We start from the raw sequence: 24,471 nt of genomic DNA, 5'->3' as shown, positions 1-24,471 counted from the left end.
TTCCACCTCCTGGGACAGTGGCATATCTGAAAGTTCAAAACAATTCCCCGAGCAACTTTACCTCACAATCTCATTGGAAAGGCTGCATCTGTGGGGCCCTGGAAGAGACTCAGCAGCAGACAGGGTCTCCGGAGCATACGGCACGAGGAAGAATGCACGAAGGTCCACCGCAGTCGAATCAGCCGAAGACAAACACAAGTAAATGCTTCCATTGTGTAGCTTGCACGAGAGCAAGTGCTTTCCCAGAGTGGAAATGAGGGAGACATCTTAAGACTGGTGAACCACTCACAGGAGAATGAAAAGTAAACACTGAGTCCTTGAGAAATTTCTGAATATCCACGAGGAAGTATTCCCGGCTGGATCCACCTGACTGCTTTAGCGTTCCCTGTTAGTGTCTCTTTAGCACTTGCAGGTCTCTGTTCCTTACTTTTTACACTCTATATAAAACATGATTGGCCGGGCGCGGTGGCTCAAGCCTGTAATCCCAGCACTTTGGGAGGCCGAGACGGGCGGATCACGAGGTCAGGAGATCGAGACCATCCTGGTTAATATGGTGAAACCCCGTCTCTACTAAAAAGTACAAAAAAACTAGCCGGGCAAGGTGGCGGGCGCCTGTAGTCCCAGCTACTTGGGAGGCTGAGGCAGGAGAATGGCGTGAACCTGGGAGGCAGAGCTTGCAGTGAGCTGAGATCCGGCCACTGCACTCCAGCCTGGGCGACAGAGCGAGACTCCGTCTCAAAAAAAATAAATAAATAAATAAAAATAAAAATAAAACATGATCTACATTTTGTTCTTTTTTTTTATTTTCACCCAGGCTGGAGGGCAGTGGCATGATCTTGGCTGACTGTGGCCTCAACCTCTGGGCTCAAGTGATCCTCCCACCTCAGCCTCCTGAGTAGCTGGGACCTACAGGTGCATGCCACCACACCTGGCTATTTTATTTGTTTGTTTGTTTATTTATTTATTTATTGTAGAGATGGGGTCTCACTGTGTTGCTCAGGCTGCTCTCAAACTCCTGAGCTCAAGCAATTCTCCTGCTTTTGCCTCCCAAAGTGCTGGGATTACAGGAGTGAGCTGCTAGCATACCTGGCCTGATCTACATTTTCTGGGAATGTTTTATCCTCTGCTATCTCGATCCCAGGTCCTTGATCTTGTGCCCGAAGTCATGGATGGACATCATGAGATTCAAGAATTCCCAGAAATTTAGTGTCACGTTATGTAGGCATGTAAGTGACTCTCAGAGGAGCCCCTGACTCAAAAACTGTTGGAGAGCCACTAGTCTGTCTGGGTTCTATGCTTGGTCAAAATAAAAATCTCATCTTTAATTTGCTTTGTACTGAGATTTAACATCCATTTGCTGAGAACTTACCAGGTACCATACCTGGTGCTTTAATATATATTCTTTCATTTAATCTCCACCCAACCTAGACAGAGTTCATAATGTCATCTCCATTTTACTTCAGAGGCACCGTATTCACAGTGGTGAAGTGACTTACCCAGGATGTCACCACTAATAAATGTCAGAGCTGTGCTGAGACTGGGCCTCTCTTTCCCCTGGATGCAAGGCCTGGTCTTCCCCAGAAGTTGGGACAAAGGGCAGGCATGGCCCAGGATGGTCAACATAGTCAGTGATAAAATTCCACTGAATGACTGGCAGCATGTGAAGGGGGTCATTGAAATATGGGCTATGGAAACCCATGAAAGGAGTCAATCTCTGTGGACTTCATGAAAACCTCTATCCCTGAAGGGCCAATCCTGCTCCCTCTCATATTCAAAGGATCCCTAATTGAACTGCAACTTTAAAAGACAGCTTATCATGTTATTCAGCCTTAAAAAGGGAAGGAAATTCTGACACATGCTACAACATGGATAACCTTGAGGACATTGTACTAAGTGAAATAACCTGGTCACCAAAGGATAAATACCATATGATTCCACCTATCTGAGGTACTTGGAATAGTCAGACTCATAGAGACAGAAAGAAGAATGGTGGTTGCCAGGATCTGGGGACAGAGGGAGCTGGGGAGATTATTGTTTAATGGGTGCAGAGTTTAAGTTTTGCAAAATGAAGAGTTCTGGAGATTGGTTGCACAACAACGTGTGTGTACTAAATACTATTAAACTGTACTCATGAAAATAGTTAAGATGGTAAGTTTTATATGTATTTTACCACAAATAAAAATGATTATTTAAAAAGACAGCTCATATGTTCACTTGCAGTAAAGTTCTATAGACCCATTGCTCTGTTCTTGTTGATCATTCTCCCCTCCCCAAGTAGAAGAGTGGAAGCGCAGACTGCCTGAGCAGAATGGGTGTGACTGCGAGGCACTCCCAGACAGAGTGGCCCTGGTTCATACACAAGGGCCTAGGTGTATGCTAACAGGCTTGAGGCTCTGCCCCAGAAATTAGCTTCCCAGATGTGCTTTTCTTCAAGCCTGCAGTCTGTCTGAGCAGAATGAGCATAATAAAGAAATAATTCTTCATAATAAATTTCTCCATTAAATTTGGTTAACTGCCCCTTCCCGACCCTGCATTTCCTTCTCCTTAACAACGTACAAAGCCGTAGCCGTGGCTTCCCCGCAGCCAATGTGTGGGATGCTCAGGCTCTGAAGAGCATCTGCCAAGAAGACTGCCAGGTCCTAGCCCTTCCAACACCAATAACGCTGGCTCCTGGAACCTAGGAAGTGTCTTCAGAAGTCATCCTACCCACTGGCAGGCCAGGGCCCCTGGGAAATCTCCATCCAGAGAGGAGCAAGGTCATGAAAATGAATTGCTGATTCTCCAAATTTAAAGCCCGAGGTTACAAGAGCCCCGAGTGCAGGGCCACTCTGAATGAATTCACAGCTGCACTCAGGCAGCCTGGGAGCTTGGACCCATCGCAGTGGTGGACTGGTGCTACTCCAACCCAAACAGATTTGTAACAGTGGCCCAGGCATCCAGGACTGCCAGAGCAGCATTTGTGTCTGACAAATGAGGCCTCACTCGGGACAAAGGGGGCTCTTAGTACTCATTCTGCTTTGGCTGCTTCATACCCAGCAAGAGCCAGGGGACTTCTTTTGTCAGGACAGGGAAAACAAAAACGATTCATTTTATCATGCACCATCACCACGTTCTTTGTGGTCAACCAATGCAGGGAGGCCTTGCGGCCAGCGATCCTTATAACCACTGCTTACTGAGGGCCTACTAAGGCCCAGGGACTATTCTAGGTACTGGGCACGTGTTGCCTGATTTAATTCTCCCAACAAAGCTATGCTGTAGGGATTATCCCCCTGTAGTCATGTGGAAATTGAGACGCAAAGAGGTAAAGGTCACACAGCTAGTGAACAGTGGCAGAACCAGAATTGCTACCCAGGCCCAATTCACTCTCAGCTTACTGCTTTTCCCAATATACACCTGCTACAGATGGCAGACAGGCCAAAGGTAGACCTGTCCTCTCACCCTTCATCTCCAGGGAGGCCTGGAATGCCCCTGACTTTCAGCAAATACTTATGTCAAACGCAACAGAAACAAAAAGATATGAAGGGATAGAGATTCACATATATTTTCTTCTAAAAGCCACAGAAAATGCTCCTGTAAAAAAAGAATGTTGAAAAAAAATCAAGATAAAAAGAAATGCAGAGCCCTGGGCATGGTGGCACTTGCCTATAGTCCCAGCTACTCAGAAGGTTGAGGTAGGGGGATTGCTTGAGCCCAGGAGTTTGAGACTGTAGTGAGTTACAACTGTGCCACTGCATCCCAGCGTGGGCTACGGAGTGAGACCCTGTCTCTACAAAATAGATTCATAAATAAAAATTAGCCAGGCATAGTGGCATATCCATAGTCACAGCCACTTGGGAGGCTCAAATGGGAGGATCACCCGAGCCCAGGAGTTTGAGTCTGCAGTGAGCTATGATGGCACCACTGCATTTCAGCCCAGGCAACAGAGCAAGATCTTGTCTAAAAAATAATAATAAAATGAAAAAAAAAAAAAAATCGAGATCAACTTTTCTATCAGTAAAACTATCGGTCTCTTGTCTCTCTCTTATGAGGGTCAGAAGTTCCAGCTAACACATGTTCCTACCTGGTTATATTGCTGATAATTTTCAGTTCCCGACCTTGGACTTCATGTGTGCTAATGTCCAATCACCTTTCACTGTCCAGATGCCCTCAATCAGCATGTGCGGCCTTAGCTAGAGAAGGACCCCCAAGTAGCTGGCCTCTCTCCTTTATCATTTCATAATGGGTCCAGAAAATGAGACAACCTTTCATCCCAGTGTGTCAGCATATTAAATGCCGAATGAGAAGCTCTCTGGCATAGAGAGTGTGAATCCGGAATTCCCCTTCCCAAGCCCGTTTTATTCTCTGTTGTGTCCATTTATGCTGGATGGGGTGTACTACTCCTGTATCCGTCTGCTCACTTCCACGCACTGATGTCTCCCATTTCAACAACCACTTGTGTCACATTTTCCACTGACATTTTAGGAAGAATCCAAACACTGGTTTGGGGCATCAGGTTTTGGGATGTTCCAGGTGTCAAATTCCTGCTTTTGTCTAAGAGGTGATGGGTGACTATCCTATCAGTTCTCAGTTGCAGGGGACAATTTCAGAGCAATGTCAATAACCAAAGACTGAAGGGTCAAAAGTTTGAGAAAGGAATAGAGGAAAACAAGGAGCTAGGAAGAGAGAGGAGAGGGAGCAGAATCACCTCAGAGCTAAAGGAAAATTAATTGTCTATCCGTCAATCCATTTTCCCCCCAAATACTTATTGAATAACTACTTGTGATGTTAATTGTGAGTGTCAATTTAATTGGATTGAAGGATGCAAAGTAGTGGTCCTGGGTGTGTCTGTGAGGGTGTTGCCAAAAGAGATTAACATTTTTTTTTTTTTTTTTTTTTTTCTGGAGACGGAGTCTCGCTCTGTCACTCAGGCTGGAGTGCAGTGGTGCGACCTAGGCTCACTGCAACCTCCGCCTCCTGGGTTCAAGCAATAGGAGATTAACATTTGAGTCAGTGGACTGGGAGAGGCAGACCCACCCTCAATCTTCTTGGGCACCATCTAATCAGCTGCTAGCATGACTAGAATAAAGCAGGCAGAAGAATTTGGAAAGAGCAGACTTGCTGAGTCTTCTAGACTTCATCTTCCTCCCATGCTGGATGCTTCCTGCCTTCTAACACCAGACTCCAAGTTCTTCAGCTTTTGGACTCTTGAACTTACATCAGTGATTTGCCAAGGGCTCTCAGGCCCTCAGCCACAGACTGAAGGCTGCCCTGTCAGCTTCCCTACTTTTGAGATTTTGGGACTTGAACTGGCTTTCTTGCTCCTCAGCTTTCAGACAACCTATTGTGGGACTTCACCTTGTGATCTTGTGAGTTTATTCTCCTTAATAAACTTCCCTTCATATATACATCTATCCTATTAGTTCTGTCCCTCTAGAGATTCCTGACTAATACACTACTATTTGCCAAAATGCTAGGTACTGAAGCTACAGTAGCATGTCAGTCAGGATCCCAGCAGAAAAGAGAGGGTACACTTTAAGAGAGGTAATTGAAGGGACTATTAGAAAAGTTGTAGGCAGAGCAATGGTGGGAGATGGGGAAGACCCAGGATAGCAATAACAGGAAACTCTTACCTCTGCTGAGCCTGAAGGGGCAAGAGGAGGCAAGGACTAAAGGAACTAGGGAAAGAATGTAGCATAGAAATGGGGCTTCCAGATAGCTAACCTGGTCCTTGGTAGAGGAATTCAGTTACTGCCAAATCTTGGCCCATTCTTGAAGAATCTGGGGGTAATAAATACCCGGAACGTTGATGAACCCAAAGGGAAGCCAGAAGGTAAGAGTCCAAAGATGCAGCTCTTAGAGATAAAGAACTGAGGCATGGAGCAGGGTGGAGAAAAACGGAGAATGGAATGGATCAGGAGGAAGGGGAGGCTATGGTTTGAATGTGTCTTCCACGATTTGTGTATTGAAAACTTAATCCCCAGTGCAACAGTGTTGAGAGGTAGGACATTTAAGATGCTTAGGTCATGAGAGCTCAGCCCTTGTGAATGGATTGATGCTGTCATCTTCAGAGTGGACTTGTTGTTTCAAGAGTGGTTTTGTTATAAAAGCAAGCTTAGCCCTCTCTTGCTCTCTCTGTCACTCCTGCTCTCTTTCCTTTCCACATTTCACGATGAGATAAGGCAACAAAAAGGTCCTTGCCAGACGCAAGCACCTCAACCTTGGACCTCCCAACCTCCAGAACTGTAAGAAACAAATCTCTGTTTTTTTTATTTTTATTTATTTATTTATTTTTTGAGGCGGAGTCTCACTCCGACGCCCAGGCTGGAGGGCAATGGCATGGTCTTGGCTCACTGCAACCTCCGCCTCCCAGGTTCAAGTGATTCTCCTGCCTCAGCCTCCTGAGTAGCTGGGACTACAGTCGCACACCACCACGCCCGGCTAATTTTTGAATTTTTTTATTAGAGACGGGGTTTTGCCATGTTGGCTAGGCTGGTCACAAACTCCTGACCTCAGGTAATCTGCCTGCCTCAGCCTCCCAAAGTGCTGGGATTACAGGCGTGAGCCACCCACTCGGCCAAATCTCTCTGTTTTTTTTTTTTTTTTGATTGCTTAGTCTCAGGTACTCTGTTATAGCTGCACACAATGGACTAAGATGGATTTGCGAATATCGAGCATATGTGGTAAACGAGATAGATTTCGTTCAGGGTCAAGAGTCTGGGTCCAATCACATCTGTACAGGAACCTGGGTCCAAGCCCATCAATATATTAAGTCAAGGAACATTTTGGTTTTTACCAACAAAGTAAGTGAGGAGGTCTTCTGGTAGACAGGAGCTCTTCTCTGAAGTTCTCCTGGAGTAGGTAGGATCAATGACTGAACCTCTAGTGACCCAAGGATGCCTGGTTCATCTGACCCTCCCTGTATGGGGGCCTTCCCTGGGCTGGACCTGACAGCATCTACCTCTGCCTTTTGACCTTGGCTCTGGCTGGTCTGTATCAGTGGCCTTCCCTGAACTGAAGTTCTCAATCATCACCATCCCCCCAACAGGGTAAGGAAGACAATAGAGGGAAATTCTTTTCATGAATAAGAAAGAAACTACTTGCAAGCTCTCCTGGGGATTTACTAGAAACAATGGAAAGCTAATTTCAAAAACACACTTATTTATTCATTAAAACCGATCCCCCAAGGATTCTCCCCCAGGCAGCACTTTGTTGGCCTATTTTATATTTCATGTACACTTGGGGGTAATAAAATTGCAACTTTAAAGACATCCCGTAAGTCTGTTTTTTTCCATTTCTTTCTGACATTCTTTGCAATCAGTCTAATTAGCTGATATATCCTTGAATATCTCTGTAAGATGGGAAACTGTGTAAGTCTGGGGACCCCAGGCTAGGGGTTGAGCCTTATTAAGAGAACACCCTGCCTCTCAATTTCTTCCTGCAATGATGAGTGTCCCCTTTGGGAAGTGTAGAGAAGGTGAGAAAGGTTAGAGGACAAGAACATTTGCAAGATTGAATCATCTGCTATTTAATGGAAGGGGAAACAGGATGGAACACTGGAAAGAGCATTGGCTTTGGAGCTAGACTTGGGTTTGACTCTCACTTCCACCATTTACGCTGGGCAATTATTGAACATCTCTGTGTCTCCATTTTGCTCATCTCTAAAAGGGAAAGAGTAATGAGTATGTCCTAGGACTGTCTGAGGACTAAATGGGATGAGGAATGTCTAATATAGAGTCTGGTACCCTCAAAAATGGTCAGTTCATTTTCCTTCCCAGAAGTCAGGAGCTCAGCGTCCTGGAAGAGCATCAGCAATATGGAGAGGCCTCTGGTTTGGAAAGATGACTAGCACTTGTGATAGTTTCCTGGGGCTTCTGCAATAAAGTATTGTACACTGAGTGGCTTAAAAAGGGAAATTTATTGTCTCACAGTTCTGGAAACTGGAAGTCTGAAATAAAGGTTTCAGCAGGGTTGGTTTCTTGTGAGGCCTGTTGTGGGGAATGGTCCTCATGCCTCTCTCGTCGCTTCCGTGGGCTGAGCCGTTCCTTGGTTTGTAGATGGCGTTCTCTCTGTGTCTTTTCATGGTCTTCCCACTGTGCATGCAGGTTTCCGTTGTCTAAGTTGCATTTTTTAGAAGAACACCAGTCATAGTGGATTAAGGTCCACTCTCATGACCTCATCTTTACCTGATCATCTGCAGAGATGCTATTTCTAAACAAGGTCACAGTCACAGGTACTGGGGATTAGGACTTCAGCATCTTTTGGGGGAACCCACTTCAATCTATAATAGGAGTCAACAGCCTTTTTCCTACTAGGGAAGGAAAAACCACATGTTTCTTCCTGCACATTCATGCAATTCATTTTAAACAACTTCCCTGGTCTGGGGCCCTCTTGGCCAGAACCCAGTGTTGCATTCTGGTCAGGAGGATACAATTATGAATATAAGGGGTAGGGCAGGGTCATGAAAGGTCATATTAGGCAAAGGAAGCAACATGTGTGCTTCCCAGCAGGTGGTAGGAGAAACGCTGTGTTGCTGTGGCCAAGAAAATTACATGGAGGTGTCCTCATGTACAAATTAAGTATTTGAATGGTACCTACCTGATAGCATTGCTGGAGAATTAGAGAAGTTATGAAAAGTGCTTAGTCTAATGCCCACCCCAAGGTCAATATTTAACAATGTTACATATTTGTTTTCTTGCAAATAGCTTATTAATGGCTGTTATGTTTGACTCGTCAACAAACATGTACAATAATAATTACAGCAGATATTATTAGCAATTTTAGAAGCAAGGCATTGTATACTTGCTCCATATTATCTCATTAAATCTCTACAATCACGGCGGTGAAGTAGACATGATTATTTCTCTTTTATAGCTGTGGAAACTGAGGCTTAGAAAGACCCAGGGATTTGCACCTGGAGCTCCCCTTGTCATTGAGATTTAAATTCAGAACTCATTTGTTCTATGTTGGGTCACTGTGTAACACTGCCTCTTTCCATCGCAAGACAATGTAAATTCCAACTTGATATTACAGAAAAGAGATCTGCACCAGACTCTCCAAGTGGATGCAAATGATTATCGATGCTGAGATATTAATCCTTTTGATCCTTGGAGGGACTTGGTGTTGGGAGCAGCCAGAACCCTGGGGCTCACTTCCCATGTGTATCCTCATGAGAAAAATTGAGAATCCCCATTCCAGTCACTGGGAGGAGGTCACTATGGGCTGAAGTGGTCAAGGGAAGCTGCAGCGAGGACTTGAGTTGGAGTTTGTAGGGTGTGCGTGAGATTTGGGTGACTAGAGAGGTGTCAGTGGAAGACAAGGCCATAGCAATGGCATCCAGGTGGAGCTCACATAACATGCCTGGGTAACTAAACTGCTTGGAGTACCAGAGAGATGTCTGTGAAGAGATTAAGTGGGAAATGGGGTGGCTGGGCATAATCAGGGTTTGCTCAGAGAAGCGGAACCATTAGGAGTGGTTTATTCCACGGGTTAGCCCTCATGCAGTCGTGGGTGCTGTTGGAGGAATCTATGCAGCGCTGTTGCTTCTTGAATCTGATGTTGGGCCTGCTGTTTCCATAGGTCAGATGTTGGCAGTCGGGAAGAACGGCTGGATAGGAAGTAGGAAAAAGCAGAGCAAACAGGGAGCTTCAAGGACCGAAACTCTTAAGAACCATTTGACTCTGTCTCTCACCACTTCCAGCCTCGATGACACGATGACACATAGAAGAACTGATGCCCTTTGCTTTGAGCTGCACAAAAACCTGGCCCTGGACTTGGAGAAGCTGAAAGACAGGACCCAACAGGAGCCTGAGGAGCTGCAGGCTGCTAGCCTGTAGACCCCGTGCTGTGTTAGCCGCCGCAGCTGGGACCATTCTGACCTTCAGAGCCTGGAAATGGCTGATCCCTCATGCCTGCTATCCAAATATCATGCAAATTTCTCTGGTGGGCAACACTAACATGAAACTCTTTGGGGAAGGGAATTGAGGAAATACAGTTCCAAGATTAGCCAATTTAACTCAGCATAAACCCATCACAGGGTTTGACTATAGACTTATAACTTTATTCTGTAGGCAATGAAAACAGAATTTTTTGAAAAAGGCATCCATTTGATGAAATCGATATTTTGGGGAAGATTAATCTGCTGTATAAAATATAACAGGTTGGAGGAAGATGAAAATGGAAAGAGTAGAGTGTAATTAAAAGTTTGTTGGAGGCCAGGTGCGATGGCTCACGCCTGTAATCTCAGCACTTTGGGAGGCTGAGGTGGGCGGATCACGAGGTTAGGAGCTCGAGACCAGCTTGGCCAACATAGTGAAACCCCATCTCTAATAAAAATACAAAAAATTAGCTGGGCATGGTGGTGCACGCCTGTAATCCCAGCTACTCGGGAGGCTGAGGCAGGAGAATCCCTTGAACCCAGGAGGCAGAGGTTGCAGTGAGCCGAGATGATGCCATTGCACTCCAGCCCAGGCAACAACGTGAGACTCCGTCTCAAAAAAAAAAAAAAAAGTTTGTTGGAGTAGTCCGGGTGTTGTTACCAGGGCACCTATGATGAAATAACTGGGAGAGTCCTTTTTTCTGCCTGATTTTCTTCAGTCCCTTTATCTATAGGCACAACTGCTGAAGAAACCAGATGGCCTGGGATGGCACCAGAGCTTCTTTACCCTTGACCAGATACTAGAGGGAAGTAGGACCCCACAAGTGGGCACGAACTGGCAGCCCCCAGTTTCCTTCAGATCATTAACACATGATTATAATGCTAACATTCCCTGCCATTTTGTGAACACGGGTTGTATGAAGACATAAGTTTATGAATTGCCTCTGCACACCTAGAGTCCCACCTGTACATGCTAACATTCCTCCCTACATGCACCCCCCACACGCCCCGCTGCCTGCCCCAGACCTTACACACCCCATGCCTTCTACTGCTCGGGGAGAAGGTGCGTTTAGAGTGAGAGTCCGCGTTCTCCCGTCTCTGCCTAGTGAACAAAACCAGATTGCTTTTTACAATTGATGTTCTTTCTGTACTACCAATACAAAGTAGGGAAAAAACTCAGTTTACCAGCGACAGTATGAGATTATAGAGATCTGAACAGGAAAACATGGAAATCAGGTGTCAGATTTTAGAAACATTCTGAAGGAGGAATTGATAGAACTTGTTAAGCAGCTGAATTGGAGAGTGAGGGCAATGATAGAATCCAAAATGCGGCCGGGCGTGGTGGCTCACGCCTGTAATCCCAGTACTCTGGGAGGCCAAGGCAGGCGGATCACCTGAGGTCAGGAGTTTGAGACCAGCCTGGCCAACTTGGTAGAAATCCCACCTCTACTAAAAGAATGCAAAAATTAGTTGGGGGTGGTGGCAGGCACCTATAATCCCAGCTACATGGGAGGCTGAGGCTGGAGAAATCTCTTGAACCCGGGAGGCGGAGGTTGCAGTGAGGAGCCACTGCACTCCAGCCTGGGCGACAGAGGGAGACTCCTTCTCAAAAAAAAACCACAAAAAACAAAAAACAAAAAAAAAACAAACCAAAAGCTGCTGAGATTTTTGAAATTTACTTCACAAGGGTTGCTCTTTTGTATGCACCACACCAGGTGCATAACCAATGTACATTAAATACTTTTCAGGTGGCTAATTGATTAAGGGACTCTTTCTAGCCCAGATGATGAGAAATGTGACCCTTGATGAGAAATAGCCATTCTATTCTAATAGACTAAAGCCATTCTACTCTACTGAAACACAGTACAGTATTCAGAGAATTTTTAAAGTTTGTAACAGTTGAACAGTGTAAAATTGCAGCACAGCAAAGCAAATGACTGTCTTGGAGTATTGATAAAGGAGGAGGAGGAAATTTCGCTGAGTTGTTAGTGAACTTAAAAACCGAAAAAAGAAAAAAAAAGAGTTGTCAGTGAACTTGTTTCTGAGGACTCTTGTCTGTAGACGGTGGTTGAGTCTAGATGTCTCCTGCAGAAAGATGGTCTTTCCCCAGGTTTTATGCTTTAAAGGTAAAGGAAGGAAGAAACATTTATGGAAATTGTTCTTTTCTTAATTTTAGATCACAATTCTTCATCTTTGTTTCTTAGATTCTTTTGAGTTTCAGGAAAGCTGTAAGGTTTCTCAAGTGTTCTGCAAATGTGTTGGTGTTTTGTGAGGTGTTAAATCAAATTCATAGGAGACCATTGATTTGGACTGAGCTCCTGCACTAGACCCCAACAACCAAACCAAAATGGAGTCACTGATGCTAAATTTCCGCTTCACCAGGCTGAAAGCAAATTGTTTTAAGTGACCTTCTGAGAAATCAGGCAGGAGAGATAATAGCCAAATCTCCAAACAGGCCAATTTCGGCCAGATGATAAGGAAGTCCCTTCCACTTAAATACTTCCAAGGAAAGTAACCTGATGTTAACCAACTCATTTCTTATATTATGCAGTTTCCTTGTTCCTGCTCAGCTTCTTTATAAAAGCTGGCTATTCTGCCATGCTTGGCATAGCACCTCTTTATTTTTAGACGAGATGCTGCCTGATTCATGAATCGCAAGTAAAAATCAATTAGATTATTTAACTGAATTTGTCGAAATGTCTTTTGACAGAAGACATGAATTTTTTCGGGGGGGAGGGTGCAGGAGGGATGTAGCTTTTATTAGATTTTTAAAGGCATCTTGTTTCCAGACAGGTGAAGAATCTTTCCCATAGAGTGAGACCACTGAGCGTGGCTACTCACTCGACCCTTACTCAGCTTCATTTCACTTCCAAGTTTTGATCCAGGAACTGGGACCTGTGGGCATAGAGGGAGAGAAAGCCCAGGAAGTAATGGAAACAAACTACAGACAGAGCAAGGGGCCAGCTTCTGACAGCTTCCTCCTTTTTCTGTCCTGCTAAGTGAACACAGTATGCCAAGGACAAGTGGAGAGGCTGAAAGACCTGTTTATTTCACAAGGGTTGTTCTTTTGTATGTACCACACCAGGTGCATAACCAATGTACGCTAAGTACTTTTTCAGGAGACTAATTGATGAAGGGACTCTTTCCAAAGTTTCTGCTTGGGTCTCAAACACTAAGTCATCCAAAAGCAAGCCAACTGCCCTGTCTCAGATGTTGCTTCCTGCTTCTGATTATAATCCCCTGTGCCAAGCTTACTAATTGGCGTGTTTGCCTTGAGTTCGTTTTATTCTAAGCACTGACTGATCACATGAACAGCAGATCAGTTCTAACAGGACTGCAGTGCACAATTGCTACTTTTTGGCTTCCCAGCATCTTCATCCACTTCCTGGTTGTGCAGAATCCTCTATTCTTTTAAGTGGAAAACAGGCCTCTACCTTCCACTAAATAAGCTGGAATGGAAAGATGATGTTTCCTCTCCCATCCCTCTGGCATCAGGATAAAGGCACACGACTTGTCTGGGCCAATCAGACACTCCCACCAGGGACTTCGACCCTTGAGGGACACAGAGGCAGACAAATGATGAGGTTTAATTCACAGCCATGGCATGGGTTTAGCAATGGCTGTTGTGTGGCTTCAGTGTCCAGTGGTGGGGCCGTTGTAAGCTGGTGGTGGTAGGACTCTGGCAAGCTAGTTTCTACTAGCTAGCTTCCCTGGATACATGCTACTTTAAAATCATGTTTCGCCAGCCCTTCTATCCATGTTGCCAGCAACCTGATATCCTTCCAACAGATACCTTTTTGCATAAATCAACCAGATTTGGTTTCTGTTGCTTGCAAACCCTGAACGATATAGGAAAAGACAAAAAGATAGTCTCTCAAGCCCTTTGAATAATCTTTACCATGAAGCATGGATAGAAATGGAGGTGCCAGCCCTTGAAACGACCCCTATAATGGTTAATTTTATGCTTCAATGACTGGGCCACAGAATGCCCAGATATTTGGTCTAATATTATTCTGGGTGTTTCTGTGAGGGTGATTTTTGATATGACTAATGTTTAAAGTAGATTGTCTTCTGTCTTAGTATGGCCAAGCTGTTATTGCAAAGCACCATAGTCTGGGTGGCTTATAAACAGCAGAAACTGGCTAGGCATGGTGGCTCACTTTTGTAATCCCAGCAATTTGGGAGGCCGAGGTGGGTGGATCACCTGAGGTCAGGAGTTCGAGACCAACCTGGCCAACATGGTGAAACCCCGTTTCTACTAAAAATGCAAAAAATTAGCCGGGCGTGGTGGCAGGCATCTGTAATCCCAGCTACTTGGGAGGCTGAGCCAGGAGAACTGCTTGAACCCGGGAGGCAGAGGTTGCAATGAACTGAGATTGTGCCATTGCACTCTAGCCTGGGCAACCAGAGCGAAACTCCATCTCAAAACAAAAACAAAACCAGCAGAAACTTATTTCTCACAGTTCTGGAGGCTGGAAGTCTCGGATCAGGGTGCTGGTATGGTCAGGTTCCGGGGTTGCAGTACCTCTTCTGGGTTACAGACTGCCAACTTCTTGTATCCCCACATGGCGGAAAGTGAAAGAGTGCTCGGGGTCTCTTTTATAAGGGCACTAATCCCACTCATGAGAGTGCCACCCTCATGACTTAACCACCTCCTAAAGGCCCCCCTCCCTCCTGATACCATCATCCTCGGGGTAAGGATTTCAAAATAGGAATTTTGGGAGGACACAAAACATTGAGTCCATAACACTTTCCCAAATGTGGATGGGCCTCATCCCATCAGATGTAGGCCTCATCCCATCAGTTGTAGGCCTGGTCAGAACAAAAAGGCTGACCTTTCCACAGATAACAGGGGATTCCTTCTGCCTGACTGCCTTTGGTCTGGGACAGCTTTTTTTCTGCCTTTTGACTCGAACTACACCATCAGCATTCCTGGTTCTCAGGCCTTCAGATTCTACTGGAAACACATCGTTGTCTCTCCTGGGTCTCCAGATTGCTGACTCACCCTGCAGATCTTGGGATTTGCCAGCCTTCATAATCATGTGAGTCAATTCCTCATAATCAGTCTCTTTATATGTCTCTATATATCTCTTTCGACATCTATACATCACGATCTATATATATTATCTTCTATTGGCTCTGTTTCTCTAAAGAACTCTGACTACTACAACTCTCCATTGGACTGCTTTGTTAAGCTGTCTATCTGGCTGTTAGGAAGGCCTAACAGCCTAATGTAGGGTGATCTCCTGGTGGGTAGGGTGCAACATTTCAGACTGGAGTCTCCCCTACAATAAGGGATGAGCCACTTGGGAAAAAGGTGGAGTTGCTGTCCTGACCTTCTGGCGAAGTGCTGCCACTCTCTCTTCTATTCTCTCTCTCTTTGGCGATAATGTTGGTAGAAGATCTTCGTGCAGACAGTTTTCTTAAAATTTAGACTGTTTGACAAGAAGTGCTTTCTCCTTTGGGCCTAAAAGTGTTGTATATATTTCTGTCTCTTCTTTTTGAAATGAATCTTTTAATGCTTTGAAAAAATGCCAGCAATAACAAAAAGCAAATACTTATTGTAAAAAGAAAAATTCAGAGACTATCACAAATAAAATAAAAATCACCTGAATATTTTAATTACATAATTCTTTCTAGACATACTATCATTCATTCATTCAATACATTCATTCAATGATGAAGGCTTACTATTGCCCAGAGGATTGATTTTCAACAAAACACACATGGTCCTTGGCCTTTCCTTATGGAGCTTATGGTTTATTGGAGAAGACTAACATTCATCAACAGGTGCCACATGGCCACGTCTCCCACACAGGTGGACACGTACACAGGGCACAGGTCTTACAGTTTCTAAAATGAATTTCTTCTTTATAACACTGCAAACTCATCTCCCTTCTCAAATATTTGTTAGGTCCCACATCAGCAGGCAGCAGACTAAAATCAGTATTTTCTCTTATCTTCTCCCAGATTGTTTTTTTAATCGCAAAACTGTGCGAGATGGTGAGAAAAATAATAAAAGCTATCCAAGCCATTTCTGTTACCTTAGTGAGTTGAATTATCTGACTCCCAGCAATGTGAATCCCCACGCCTATATTTTGTTCCATCCAATTCCCTCTGCAAGTGCTACACTTTTGCTTAGTTTTGTTTTCTTTGTTTGTTCCTTTGATGAGATGGAACAATCTAGCCATTTCACTATTGAGTAATGTGATCTGGGGCCCTGGAGAACTGTTCCCAGGCACCGCCCTGAGAGGGTGAGCTGTCTGTGAAGGTCCTCTGGCCATGTCCTGAGCTTCTTCACTTTTAACAAATGCCTACCGATATGGTTTGGCTATGTCCCCACCCAAATCTTATCTCAAATTGTGATCCTAATAATCCCCATATGTGAGAGGGTCCTGGTGGGAGGTGATTGGATCATGTGGATGGTTTCCCGCATGTTGTTCTTGTGGTAGTGAGTGAGTTCTCATGAGATCTGATAGTTTTATAAGCATCTGGCATTTCCCCTGCTTACACAGTCTCTCTCTCTCTTGCTTGCCACCATGTAAGGTGTACCTGCTTCCCCTTCCACCACGATTGTAAGTTTCCTAAGGCCTCCCCAGCCATGTGGAACTGTGAATCAATTAAACCTATTTTCTTTATAAATTACCCAGTCTTGGGTATTTCTCTTTCTTTTTACTTTCTTTCTTTTCTTTTTTCTTTTTTTTCTTTTTTTTTTTGAGACGGAGTCTCGCTCTGTCACCCAGGCTGGAGTGCAGAGGTGCCATCTCAGCTCACTGCAGCCTCTGCCTCCTGGGTTCAAGCAATTCCCCTGCCTCAGCTGCCTGAGTAGCTGGGACTACACACTACAGGTGTGTGACATCATGCCTTGCTAATTTTTGTGTGTTTTTTTTGTTTGTCTTTGTTTTTTCTGAGACGGAATCTCGCTCTGTCAACCAGGCTGGAGTGCAGTGGCCGGATCTCAGCTCACTGCAAGCTCTGCCTCCCGGGTTTACGCCATTCTCCTGCCTCAGCCTCCCCGAGTAGCTGGGACTACAGGCGCCCGCCACCTCACCCGGCTAGTTTTTGTATTTTTAGGTAGAGACCTAAAATACACCACCGTGTATTTCACGGTGTTAGCCAGGATGGTCTCGATCTCCTAGCCAGGATGGTCTCGATCTCCTGACCTCGTGATCCACCCGTCTCGGCCTCCCAAAGTGCTGGGATTACAGGCTTGAGCCACTGCGCCTGACCCAATTTTTGTGTTTTAAGTAAAGATGGGGTTTCACCATTGTTGGCCAGGCTGGTCTCGAACTCCTGGCCTCAAGTGATCCACTTGCCTTGACCTCCCAAAGTGCTGGGATTACAGGTGTGAACCACTATGCTTGGCCGGGCATTTCTTTTTAGCAGTGTGAAAACAGACTAGTACACCTACCAACAACTGTAATTATTGCATATAGGCCTCAGTATCTAGCCTAAAGTCCCACACCAGATGTCCTTTTTGGAAGAAACCATAGAGTGAATAGGGCCATAGAAATTAAGAAGGAGGTCACTGGGGCAAATAAAAGCATATTTAAATAGGAAAATAGAGTCTCACTATAGACATAATCCCAATTCTAAACATTTTGAACACAGCAAGACAGTAAATCATTATTTTTTGGTCAAACAATTAAACCTTATGGCAAGTTACATTCTCAAAACAGAAGTCCCTCTATTATAATTTGTGCTCATAAAATAATCTAGAAAGAGACTACTGTCAAAAAGAATGTGTGTATGGAACCAGGAATTGGGAAATCTAGATTCCACTGCCAGTCTACTTTTCAGTAATTTATTTTGTGCATATAGCCAAGTCCTTAATCCAAGTTACCCACATTTTTGGTAGCTCGTTGTCTTGCTTTGTCTTGTTTTTACTTCTAGAATGGGAGCAATAACACTATGTTACTGTTATCAGAGGTAAGAATAATATATAGAAATTCGGAAATATCACTTATGATAGTACTTGAGAAGTAAAAATTCCTAAACCAAATCGCACTATTTGCTATCAACATTTCTAGACAGTTATCAAAACCTAGCCCCTATCTAGCATATAACAGAGAATTCAAAATTGTATTCCGCAAGTGTTCAAACTTGTTTTTGGATCCTCTATGGAAAAGACCAACTTCTCAGAGGGGCCAAGTATTTACTTGAACTTTAAAGAGATTCATTGTGTCTAAGTGTTTGCTTCTCTGGGAGAAGTAAGGAATTTGGGCTACAAATGAAAATATTTTTAAAAATTAGCATGGACTTTGGCATTAGAGAATACTGGCATTGGAGAATGGGTCAAAATTCAATTCCACTATCCTATTTGTTTGTATTACATTGGGTAAATTACTATTTAACTTCTCTGAGCCCCAATTTCTTCACATGTAATGAGAGTAAAATTAGCCTCCTTATAGATTACAGGAAGGATTTGCTGAAGTCATGTTTATAAACTCCTGGTAGGTTTCCTGGTACATACTGGTGTGCAATGTCTGTTGGTTCCCTTTTCTTTTCCTGCATGAGTTTTTGTTTCTGTTTTTGTTTTTGTTTTTGTTTTCGTGATGGAGTCTTTCTCTGTCACCCAGGCTGAGATGCAGTGGCACGATCTCAGCTCACTGCAACCTCCACCTCCCGGGTACAAGCAATTCTCCCGCCTCAGCCTCCTGAATAGCTGGGACTACAGACGTGTGCCACCATGCCTGGCTAATTTTTTATATTTTTAGTGGAGACAGGGTTTCACCATGCTGGCCAGGCTGGTCTCAAACTCCTGACCTCATGATCCACCCACCTTGGCCTCCCAAAGTGCTGGGATTATAGACGTGAGCCACCACGCCCAGCCTATATGAGGAGTTTTTAAACAACACCAGAGGCTTAATCAGGGATCATAGAAGAAATATTGGTCTATGGGTAGAATTAGGTGCTGTCTTAGTTCTTTGAGCTGCTATAACAGAATATCCAAGACTGGGTAATTTAAAAAGAACAGAGATTTATTTCTCACAGTTCTAGAGGTTAAGAAGTCCCAGATCAAGGCACTGTCAGGTTCAGTTGTCTGGTGAGGGTCCAATCTCTGCTTCCAAGATGGTGCCTTGAAAGCTGCATCCTCCAGAGGAGAAGAATTCTATGTCCTCACATGGCAGAAGGCAGAAGGACAAGGAGGTAGCTTCCAACTGTTACAGGTACTCCATCAAGTCTTTTTATAAAGGATTAATCCCTAATCCCATTCATGACCCACATCTTCCAATACTCTTGCATTACAAATTAAGTTTTAACATGAATTTTAGAGGAGATGAAAACATTTAAACCATAGCAGATGCAAGATACAGATACACGTCTGTAACTTGAAAAAATGTGATATCAATGAAAAGACTAATCATGCAACATGATTAGCTAATATTGCTAATATAGCTAACATAATTAGCTAATATTAGGTAATATTGGCCAACAAAGAGGAAAATTGAAATTACATTTCAGAAGTTCATAAAAATGAAAAATTTTTTTAAATAGTTAACTTTTAATATTGAGGACTAACAGAAGCCACATATATATGCACACACATATATATACACACACATATATATATACACACACACATATATATATTAGTTTCTTCACTCTAGGCTTCACTGAACTGACTGAATAACCAAACGAATTTCTTCACTTTTCTTAACTTAGCCTCCAGATGGGAGGATAAGGGGTTCATTCTATTTTGCTGGGCAGTCAATGCCATGTGTTTGGGGATTCTTGGACAGAAGACTGGTACATCTGAAATACTGTGTTGACAGAAGTAAATCAAACATTAAAACCTTCAATGCTCTGTTCCTCACTTCATTTTTTTAAAGTGGCATAGGGCATTTCTGGTGAAATGTAACACATAATTCACTGTAAATTTCTTGAAAATTATTTTCGTAGGATAAAATATTATGTCATTGTGACTGCCACTCTTATTTTAACATTTTACTTGGAAGACAACCCTCAAATCTACCAACCAAAAAATAAATGAATTGGTCTGTCTTTGGGTAGATAAAAAAATAGAAGAATAAAAGGCTAGAAAAATGACCCAGGGGAAAAAAACTACCTATTTCCCTCCTAAATCTTAAACTCCCCATGCTATGAACAGCAAAGATGAGCAGTGATGGCAGCGGCTGCTGTCACCATGCCAGCTGTAGCAGGGAGGCATGGCTAGGGCTGCACACTCCATGGAGCCAGTGGAAACCCTGCCCCTTCTGAGTTGGGACAGGAGCTCCCCGTCCTGACGCAGCTGCCCAAACCGCAGCTGCAGACCCAGGCCGACCTCCTGCTCTACAGAGCAGGCAGGAGCTCCGCCCTCCTGGGCCCAACTACAGCCACCCAAACTGCAGCTGTGTATCCGAGCCTCCCTGTTACTCTTGGGGGAGCTGGGAATAGGCAGGATCTGCCCTCCCAGGTGCAGCTGCAGCCTTGGCACCTGTGGCAGCAGACCTGGGCCTCCAGGTCCAGGAAGCAGGCAGGAGCTGGGGACAAGTGGGAGTCCTGACCCTTCAGAGTTGGCAGGGCAGGAGCTCCCGGGTGCAGCCGTAGCTGCCCTCCCAGGTGCAGGACCGAGGTATCTGTGCAGCCTGCACCCTCAGGTACCCCAGTAAGGACCCCACCCCTATCCCTGCAGGCTCAGGGGCGTCTGCTCCCACTGCCCAGCCTCTCTCCACTCCCAGCACCCACTCCGATCTCAGAGTGGGGTTGGGGCCAAGCCCTGGGGCCACGAATGGCAGCTGGAGGCAGACAGAGTCCTGGGTGGAAGGGGCTGGGGGTTCCCAGTAAGGCCCCACTTTCAGGCCAGGGAGGGCCTGAAGGTTGGGGACCAAGCTGCCAGTTGTGCAGACTGGAGTGAGGACTCGTGGTGCCTCTTCCGGGCCTGCCCATAGCCACCCATGGACCAATCTGCAGGCACTTCCTCCCCTCTGAGGTCCATAAAAGCCCTGGGCTCAGCCAGAGCAGGCCAGAGGGTGGCTAGAGGGCAAAGAGGTCAAAAAGACTACGGACAGGATGACCAGCTGCAGAGAGGAGTACCCGCTCCACTGAGAGCTGCAGGGATGACTGACCGGCAGAGAGGAGTACCCTCTCCTGGGAGCTTCAGAGACCTGCAGAGACTTCCAATGACTCGGCTACAGAGAGGAGCCACCGTCTCCAGGGCCTCCTCTCTGCTAAGAGCTGAACACTCAACTGGACTGGATGACCTGCCTAGGGAGAGGAACTACCACTCCTCTCAGCTGTTCTAACACTAAATAAAACTCTTCTTCTTCACCCTTCACTTGTCTGTGTACCTCATTCTTCCTGGATGCAGGACAAGAACTCAGGCAAAGGTGTCATGGCCACAGAGATTTCAGGCCAGAAAAATTGGCACCCCAGAGATCCTATAACAGCAGGAATATGTGGTTTTGATGGCATTTGTAGGGCATCAGATAAAACAATGTAGTTCTCTTTTCTGGAATTGGTTACTTTAAACATATAACTTCACACTCTTCTCAAGAAAAAGCAGAGAAAGTAAAAAAAGAAGCTGTAGCTCTGCACCAGCCTCCACCTCCCACCCCAACCCAGCAGAGTGAAGGTCTTGAAAACCCAAAAGGCCATATACTGAAAACATGCATACCCACAAGAAGATGATCTGGAGGCTGTCGCGCAGCCCAAGGCTAGGCATTCCTGAGCTGAGCTTTACTTGCTCGAGTACCCCTAGATAGGCATGTTTGATCACCAGTGTCAGCATAATGCTTCCTCAACCACGGAGCCCACCATGAAGACAGAAGACAAAACCATACTGGGATTGATCAAGAATGATCAAGCCAACAAGCGGGAGAGCAAGTAGGATCTGAAGAAGCTGGTGGCACTGATGTGGCCTGGGCCAGAGCAGTAGAGAGAAGGCAATGGAGAGAAAATGTTGGACCAGCCTTGACTGCATCACACTGGGTGCCATCAACACAGGTTAGTCACATCAACACAGCAGGTTTGTCCTAAATACAATGCATTTTTCCACTGGGGGAAGAAGGGAGATAACCCTGACCTAGACCAACATCATAAGATAAAGCTTAACATGCTTACCAGACGTGAAATTTCCCATTGCTGGTCAAAGCTAGTGACCAGGAATTTCATGGGAAAACAAGAAACTGGCTCTAGGCTCTTTCTTAGACCCACTACCCAGATGGTAGCTTCCAGAGTCAACTCCATTTGTCCAGAGATGACTGAGTGACAAGAGAGCTAAAAAGTCCCTGAAAGCATGGGCAATGTAACCTGAAGGCCCGTATGAGGAAGACAGGAGTGCCTGGAACTTTCTGGTCAAGTACTGCTAGCGCCCAAGTCACTCAGAGTCATTTGACCTGATTTTCTGTGGTGGATCTTGCCCCCTGCAGAGGCAGGGAATTCTGTGGTGTCCTGATTCCCATCACTTGTCTCTACCATCCTTTTTTCTTTCAGGGCTAATGTTTCAAAGCCGCCTCATTAAATTCCAGCCTCTGTATGCTTTGTATGCATTACTTCATTTAATCACCAGCCACCCTGTGAGGTAAGGTGCCACGGCTAACTCCGTTTTAAAGATGAGGAAACCAAGGCCTAGAGAAAATAAGGCCCTCACCCAAGCTGCTCAGTTAAAGGGACAAAACACGGATGCTGACCCGGGTCAGTTTTATTCCAAAGCCAGTGCTTTGAACCTCAGCACTGTATTGCCTTCCATTGACTGCTTCTTCATTCTGAATTGAAAAAGAAATCTGATCCAAAGGAAATGAAAACAGAAGGAAACAGCCATGAATGTGCACATGAAGTGCAGGGTCATTAGTAGGATGGGGGAAGAGGGGAAGAGGCAGGAGGTCTGTGAAAGATAATGCCTTGGTGATTTTCCCTGATGATCCCCTGCTGTGGTCATTACAGCAGCCACCAGCAGATAGCTGCCAGCAACTGCAGAGTGAACTATTAAAACCAGGGTGGAGACCTCAGATGCTGAGTACCCCAGAGAGGCGCTCCTCATTTCCTTACTGGGAGAGCTCTCTCCCCAATCTGCTTTCTTCTCCAGATTGGGTTTGGCAATGTTGGCTGGCCCCTATCTGTAGTTGACATCACCTAAACTCTCAGTGATCGTATGCATGGGCAGCCTGGAACTTGCAGGCAGACGGCCAAGTTAGCTGCCTTTGAGTCTCAGCTCTGCTCCTCACTAGCTGTGTGTTCTGGGGTTGATGTCTAAATATCTCTGAATTGTCTCACTATTTAAAAATAGCAACAATAATCTCTACCTTGCAGGGCTGGTGAAAGGATCAAGTAATATAATGAATGTAAGGTGTTTAGCATAGTGTGTAGTACATCATGTGGTCCAATCTGATCATCATTCTTTTTTGTGTGAGCAGAAACAGGATCTCACTGTGTTGCCCAGGCTGGTCTCAAACTCCTGGCCTCAAGCAGTCCTCCCACCTCAGCCTCCCAAAGTGCTGGGATTACAGGTGTGAGTCACTATGCCTGGCCACCATTCTTATTATATAGATTTTTAAAAAATTAGTTTGTAATATGTTTTTCCCCCATTAAAGAATTTCATACTCAAGAATGAATTATATGTTCCTTCTAATCAGAGTACAACACTACTGATGCATTGGTTTGCTAGGACTGCCGTAACAAAGAACCACAGACTAGGTGGCTAAAATAACAACTTTATTTTATCACAGCCCTGGAAGCTGGAAGTCCAAGATCAAGGTTTAAGCAGGGTTGGTTTCTTCTGAGGTCTCTCTTTCGCCTTGCTGATGGCCTTCCCTCTGTACCTGTATGTGTTCTAATCTCTTCTTCTTATAAGGACAGTAGTCAAATTGGATTAGGTCCCACACATACGACCTCATTTTCACTGAATGACCTCTTTAAAGGCCTTATTTCCAAATACAGCCACATTCTGAGGTGCTAGGGGTTACAACTTCAACATATAAATTTAAGGAGATACAATTCAGCCTGTAACAACCTGTATAGTATTTTTGCCAACAGTAACTATCAAGTCAAGGAAATACAGGACACAGAGGAAATTGTTTAAAGTATCATGGGGGAAGTTATTAGCAAAATCTAGGAAGAGAAAAACTCTACAGGACAAATAACTTGGTCTCTTCAACAAATTGCAATTGTAAGGAAAAATAGGATGGAAACCTAATGACTAAAAGAAACTTCCGAGACCTAGTAAGCAAAAGTTAGATATGGACTGCATCTGGAGATTTCTTTCTTTCTTTTTTTAGACGGACTTTCGCTCTTGTTGCACAGGCTGGAGTGCAATGGCACGATCTTGGCTCACTGCAACCTTCACCTCCTGGGTTCAAGTGATTCTCCTGCCTCAGCCTCCCAAGTAGCTGGGATTACAGGGTTTTTTGTATTTTTAGTAGAGATGGGGGTTTCACCATGTTGGCCAGGCTGGTCTTGAACGCCTGACCTCAGATGATCCACCCGCCTCAGCCTCCCAAAGTGCTGGGATTACAGGCGTGAGCCACCGCGCCTAACCTTGCATCTGGATCTTAACTGGAACGAACGAACTTTTTTTAAAAAGGCACAACATTATGAGATAATTGAAGAAATTTAAACACTGTTTTGATATTGATATTAAGGCATCATCAATTTTGAGGTGTATTAATGGTGTTGTGGTT

The sequence above is a fragment of the Theropithecus gelada genome, chromosome 17 (genome assembly GCF_003255815.1).
Source record: "Theropithecus gelada isolate Dixy chromosome 17, Tgel_1.0, whole genome shotgun sequence".
NCBI classification, from domain to species: Eukaryota; Metazoa; Chordata; class Mammalia; order Primates; family Cercopithecidae; genus Theropithecus; species Theropithecus gelada.
Note: the sequence above shows the minus strand (reverse complement) of the source record.